This window comes from Carya illinoinensis, chromosome 7, assembly GCF_018687715.1.
Source record: "Carya illinoinensis cultivar Pawnee chromosome 7, C.illinoinensisPawnee_v1, whole genome shotgun sequence".
Taxonomy (NCBI): Eukaryota; Viridiplantae; Streptophyta; class Magnoliopsida; order Fagales; family Juglandaceae; genus Carya; species Carya illinoinensis.
In genome coordinates, this window is record NC_056758.1 from 32,203,288 (window position 1) to 32,210,879 (window position 7,592).

Sequence of the window (7,592 nt, forward strand, 5' to 3'; positions counted from 1 at the left end):
GAAACACAACATGAATATTTGTGAAATATTATTTTATTATCTCGAAACAAAATTACAGAAATTTCAACCTCTTCACCTCATTCTTTAAACGATCTTGCTCTTCAGAAATCTACATGGCATCCTTATCTAAAAGAGTAGGCAATCGAAAAAAAGATTTAAGTAAGTTTGTTGGACTCCAGAAGAAGTCGCTGAAGAATAGAAATATTTTCATTAAGTTTGTCAACCCCACATGTTTTGGATTGTAGTCGCTGAGAAAATGCTACAGTGGCTGAAGAGTATCGGGTACCGAGACTCACAATCTCGTAGATAGCTTCATTATCTGACTTATTAGTCAGATCATTATTGTATTGCATTATAGCACAGACGGTAGAAGCATAAACAACTGATGAATAAGATGCAGAATACCGCATATATTAGTTATGAGAAGATTGTTGAGCCATTGCAGAGTAAGAATGCAGACTAATTACAGAAAAATAAAAAAATGAGATACGAATGAAGATGAGCTGAATATTTATTTTATAGAGAAAATTATGACAAAACATTTCTATTACTTCACAGCATCTCTCATAAAGCATCTCTCTATAAAAAAAAAAAGAGATATAACATTATAACTCTACGACGCCTGACAGCTATAGAAGAGCGGTAAAATCTTGCAGTGCTTGTCTGGTCTAAAAAGATAGCCACCGTTTTTGTTGAAAAAGGAGGTTAGCAGCTTAATTTTGATGAATTCTCCACTAACTATATCATTTACAAGAACTCCAAAAGAGCACAACTCCAGAAGAGTATTGAATTTAATATTAAAATGATCTTGAATCAATATGATGAATTTATTTACCAAAACATTATCAACTCCATCATTTAAAGAGTTGGTACATAATATTGAAATGCATCAACGTAAAGGCATTTCATTGTAAAGTCTTGAAATATTTTTATATGGATAAAGCTTATTTCCTGAATACTCCAATGGTTGCTTAATTATTTGATGAGTAGAAAGATCCATTTCGTCCTTTTGAAGACGATGAAAAAATTCTTGGTCCTAAAATACCTTATCTCAGTGCAATTGAAGCCCTGAATATGTGATTATTTTATCAACATGGATCAAATCTACAATTAGTTGGATATACGGATGCAGGTTATCTTTCAGATCCACACAAGAAAATTATTGCAATTCATGAGAAGAAATGTGAAATTGATGTCAAACAGATATAGTCAAGTGATAATTTGGCAAATTTATTCACTAAAGCATTACTAACTGCAACATTTAAGAAGATTATACAGAACATTGGAATGCGGAGACTTGAAAACTTATTATCATGCACTTTTCAGGGACAGTAATGTATTGAAAACCTGTACTCATTGTACTCTTTTTTCTTCACTAAGGTTTTATCCTACTGAGTTTTCCTTTGCAAGGTTTTAATGAGACAATTCTAAAGCACTTGGCGGTATACATGAATAATGTACTCTTTTTCATTCGCCATTGGTTTTTCCCACAGGGTTTTTCTTTGGCAAGGTTTTAACGAGACATATTCTTTAAATATGATCATCCAAAAGGAGAGTGTTATAAACCAACTTGTATTGTATGACCATATTTAGCCGTCATAATTGATCAGGTCTTAGTCGTTAATTAAAACCTTTGTACCTCTATATATATGGGTATATTTCTATGTTCATAATATGAAATAACAAGAACCTCTTTCTCATTCTCTCTCTTTTTGTCTTGGAGGCTCTCTCTCTTTTCAATAAGTTACAACACTATTGTTCTTTTTCATTTTTAATTTTTCTAATTTTCATTTATAGTTTTTTGCGACTTTTTTCACAAATAAATTGTTGTAACATGCAACATGAGCAACAGGTGGATGAATTCAGAGTCAAGGCTGATCAGATTTTTGCATTGATTCAACCCTCTCATTTGAACAAGAAATATTAACATTTCCTTTAATCTAAGACAAAAAGTTTGGTTTATTTTTGTCCCAGAGATTTAAGCAGATACAATAATCTCAAAAAAATAAAAAAGTAAGTTTGAGGTGTGTGGAATGTTATTTTTAAGGTAATAAATGTTCATTCACCTATAGAATACATGAATAAAGTCACATACTGCAGATAGCAATTTTGAGATTTTTCCTTCAAAGTTTCTCTATAAAATTCATGGGTCTTATACTCTATTATAGATAATGAAGTGGTACTTGTGAATTATAACAACTCTTAACTTGTGACTTTTTTAAGTGACTACTAATTTAAAAGACATGATGTTTTCATGTAAATATTAAGAGGCATGCCTAGCCAACTGGTCAGGTGCTCCTCTTGGTACTGAAAGGAGTGCAAGGGGATTCGAACCAATGCCCTCCATTCATAAAGGAGGTGCCTAACCAATTAGTTTGGCATGCCTATTGATCTTTACATAAAACATCATATCCTTTAAACTAGGAATTGCCAATTCAAGAGTCATAAGTTAAGACTTGTGAATTACTTGTGACCCAGTAACAATCTCTTTCAAGTCGAGCAATTATCACTTTAGAAATAATATTCTACATGTCTCGAACTCACATTTATTTTTTAAATTACTATATCCACTCAAATTTCTATTTACACTTTCTGATCTTCTTTACTACTATTTGCATCAATCAAGTTACCAAAAGAGATTTGGAGGCATTAGAATTCAAGTATAGAATTGAAAAGCAATGTACTAATAAATTCCTTATTATTTCCATATCAAAAGGTATAAAATCAAAACTAGTTGAATTAATCCACAGGAGAAAAAACATGGACTTAGATATTCATTACAATGTGCTACCACTGTTAAATAAACAACAATTGTTATGCATATATCCCTCAAACCTAAAACTAGCAATTTTCTTAGAATATTGTCAGTAAAACTAAATTATTTTTCCTAACAGAAACAATTAACCATCTTTGGTTTATGAAGAAAAAGGAGAATGTAAAGAACGCTCATATTTCTTAAAGAATGTAATAATTATGCATCTTCGATTGGCATATATATTGATACAAAAAATTATTTGTACACCTCTAGCCTTGCGTACCGTTTTTTAAAACTTGGATAAATTTATAACCCATCTAAAAATATTTAATAAGTTGTGTTTTACTTTTTTCCCATATGGAATGTTTGCAACTTAGGTATCCTAAAATTGTATATATCATTTCTTATATGGACATACAACATTATTTATAAAATTAATTATATGTTATCAAGTTCATTGTATATGATTAATATCAACGATATTTTTTCATTGCAAATCCAGTTATTTATTATGAGAAACTTTTAATTTAAGACAATTTACTTAGGTTTTGAATTAGATATCTGGATATACCCAATTCAGAATCCGAGTTCCAAACGTGAAACCTTGACCAGATTAATCTGGATTATGACCCGGTTGGCATCCGGGTGAATCCGTATTTCAAAAATTCAAAACTCAAACTACCGGATACTATCCTTTTTTTAAAATAAATAAATAAATAAACTCCAGTATTTAAACGCCTAATTTATTTTAATAAAAGCCTATATTAAAAGTCTTACCCGAATGGTCTAAAATCTTCTCCCGGTCATATTCACGATGTAGTCCTCGACAATTTTTGGAGAGTGTAGACTCGCACAATAACGGAAAGAAAGTGTCTCCTTCCATGGAAGCTCAGAGGATAACCTGCCAATGAAGCTACTAGCATATCCACAGCGATCACCAATCTTTCTCTGAACAGCTAGGACTGTAATCAAGCAGAGACGAGCTGGTTTTTGGCTTGTTGAGCTCAGCTCGAGTCAAAATGCTCGAACTCGAGCTCGAGTCCGAGTTCGAATTTTTTTTTTATTCATTGTTTGAGCTCGACTCGATAAACTAAATTCTCAACTCAAGATCAAGTTCGAATCGAGCCGAGTTAGAGCTCGAATTTTTTTTTTGAATAAGATTTAATAATTAATAAAATAAATAAATAAATAAATGAATTAATATTAATTTTATACAACTAACAAGTAGAATCTCTACTAAATTATAAAATTTTAAAAAATTTATAAATAATTATTATCTAACTAGTTTATATTTATCCAAAATAATATATTATATGCCTACATATATTACACTACAAGAAATCAGGTCATTTGCAGCACTTACAATAGTTGCAAAAAACAATCTAAAATGCTGCATATACTCATTTCCAGCGATTTTAAATTCCTTGCACGTTCGTCGCTATTATCACGTCTTTTTTGCTCAAAGCAGCGATAAAAACAATTCTTGCTAATAATACCTTTACCAGCGAATTTTATTCCTTGCTAATACTCCCAATATCGCTGTAACTGTCCTCATGTCCATAAAAATATATCGCTGAGAAATCTCAATTACAGCATTTTAAATCCATACAAATACACCATAAATCGCTGGAATTGATATGCAGCATTTTATTTTAAAATTATTGCAAATGATATTTTGCAGCGTAATTTGGACGTTAAAAATAGAACAAAAAGCGCTGCAAATAGAAAACAATTGTTGCTAATGTGGGCATCCATGATTGGAAAATTGTTGTTAAAATGTAATTGCAGCATTTAAGATCGTTGCAAAAACTATATAAATCGCTGCAATTGATATGATATATTTCTAGCGATTTACTTAAAAATTGTTGCAAACAATCTTTTTCAGTGTAATACAAACGCTGAAAATAGAACAAAAAGCGCTGCAAATAGGAAAAAAACTGTGATGACCCGTTTTTACGTGTATTTTCATTGAATGATTGTTTTTAATTTAATTAATATATTAGTTTATTTATTTTAAATTAATGTATTTTAATTGGTTTTAATTTATTTGATGTTGTGTTTAATTTATTTTAGTCGTTTTACGGTTTTTAATATCGTTTTCGGCGAATCTGTTTTGGTTTCCGGAGTGAGAACTGGACCTCATTTCTTTTCCCTTATCTTTTCTTTTCTTTTCTTTTCTTTTCTTTTCTTTTCTTTCTTTTTCCTTTTTTATTTTTCTTTCTTTTTCCTTCTTTTTCTTCCTTTTCTTCTTCTTTCTTCTTCCTCCTTTCCCGCGTACGCACAGCAGCCCCTTTTTCTCCTTCCGTCGCCGCCTATTTGTCAGTCCAGTTCTCCACCGTCCGGCTACCGTTTAGTACACCGCCACCACCATTCTCTTCCCCTTCCACCAGAGATCATCCCCACCAATTTTTAGAGCCATCAGACCAGCCGTTAGCCTTCGAGAGCCGCCGGAAGTCGCTACACCTGCTCTGTTTTTGCCCCTGTCGCCGGTTGCTTTCGCAGCCCAGAACCGCCGCTCGCCGGTGGTGTGGCCTACACCACCCACCCAGTTTTCTTCCTCTCTCACCGGTGAACATCCCCACCAAGTTTCACCTCCATCCGAGCCACAGTTAGCCGCCACGAGCTCTTCCAAGCCATACAGTTTTTCACCGTTTTCGGCGCCGTCACACCACCTCTGGCCACCATCTTTTCACAGCTGCTTCCCCTACCTCTTGCCGACCTAAACCACCCATTTCTAGCCTTGATCCGTTGCCGGAGCAGCTCCCACGAGTTTAACTCCGTTCAGCCCCTTTTTGGCCTTCGACCGCCATTTCCACCATCACCCACGGCCAAAACTCTTTTCCCTTAACTTCATAAATATCTCAAGGCCTTTCCCTATCAATCCTGAGCCTTGGTTTGTCCCCGTTCAAAAGTGGGTATTTTACAACCCACGGCCACAGTGAATTTGCACTGTTACGTTGCTTTCCTTCCGCCGTTTGCAACGTTGAGTGTTTTCTAAAAATACCATATAGCGCTGTAAGTATTTTCCAAACTCTACTTTTAGATTTAAATATATTTTGCTCATGCAATAAATATTTATCTGTTGGTTGGCTGATTCCGGACTGAGTCCGAGGAGTTCGGGGGTCAGATGGATGGAGAACGGAGTTGCTTGTTTTATTGATTTATGGATGGTTGTTTATTTTTGTGCATTGATATCGCATTTACATGGTGCATGCACATGCATTTTTTATTTAATTGGGAAAAGCCTGTTTTATTGGCGTAAGTGGATTTTCGGGTGCGTGTGTATCATGACCCCAAGCCGAGATGGGGTATTATCTCGGTGGAGCTCCTCTGGTCACTCGAGAGCAGAATAAACTGAGTGACGTCCCCTGAGTTGTCGCTAGGCGACGACGGGAGCGGGGGCGAGGGGATGCTTGGCTACGAACGCGCCGGGCGAGGAAGCGGGCATCGCTCTACGCACCGACTCCGTGGCCCTTCGCTAGCGAGGGCTAGAGGATGCTTGGCTACGAACGCGCGGGGCGTGGAACTGGACATCGCTCGTTAAGTGTCACATGCGTGGTCGTAACCTGCGATGTGGCACTGGAGCCAGGGTGTGCGGATGAGCCCTAGGGGAGGTCATGGTGCATACGAATTAATTGGATAATGGGTTGAGATGGATATGGGCCAAATGTGACTTTTGGCGTGATATTTGGAAAGGATATGTTTTTGGGCCAAATGGGATTTTTAGCGTGCATGGAAAAAAATATGTTTTTATGGGTTTTGAGATGTGGTTTATGAGACATGTGCATTGGGCATACTTCATGCATATTGTTTGAGTTTTATATGTTTTTATCTGGTGGTGTTTGGATTTTACTTACCTGCGGCGCCATTTTTTGGTTTCGTAGATTTTGGTGCAGGGTTCGAGGAGGAGGAGGAGGCTGAGCCCGAGGATGCGGCTCCGCCAGAGTTTTGAGTTGAAGTTGTGCTTTGTAGCTGTTTTTTTTTAAAACTATATTTGTGTTATGTAATATTTTATTTATGTATGTTTTAAACAGCTTGTATTATATTAAGAAAAATTTTGGTACTTAGTTATATAACTTTCGTTATCCGCTGTGTTTCCTTTTGTACATTTGTTGCTCTTACACACACTTGGCACTCGTCGTTAGGGTGGTGACCCGGGTTGTCATCATCCGGACGTCTCGATTTCCCCGTGTCCGTGCGTGGGGATTTGGGGGCGTCACAGGTGGTATCAGAGCGGTTTGGCTCTGGGTAAAACTACATGTCCCGTAAGTAGTACCAGAATGTTTTTTTTTTAAGTTGTGTTTTAAATTATGTTAAGTAAAGTTATTATTTGATTTGTTTTATTTGTTTGAACTTGTTTAATTGTTTTTATTTATTTAGTTATGCTTTTGCATGCTGGTTTCTTTTGTTTCTTGCTGTGTAGTGTTGGTTTTGGTTTTTGGTTTTATGATGCTTTTATTTGTTTTCTTAAAGGATGGTCAAGAGTTGTGTTGTGGCAGGAAGGCGGTATAATCGAGGATGCTATTATTAGGCATGAAGATTTAGTGTAGTAGGCTTGAATTTTTAGCGATGTGGTTCGCTTGTATGATGTTGGGGTCTGAAGAGAATGTCATGGTTTAGGTAATCTTTGTAAGGTGGGAACTCACGTACCAATGAGGAGAGGAATTAGCTTTAAGTTGCTTAAGATGATTGAGGTCAAGTTTTTGTAGAATTTATGAAACGAGGCTATAGTATAGGAGAGCATAGGTTCAACGAATTTTAAGGATATGTTGAAGGGAATTTTATTTAAGGTTTGGGGTCTTTTGCCGCTGTAACCTGGCAGCACATTAAGAAAGAA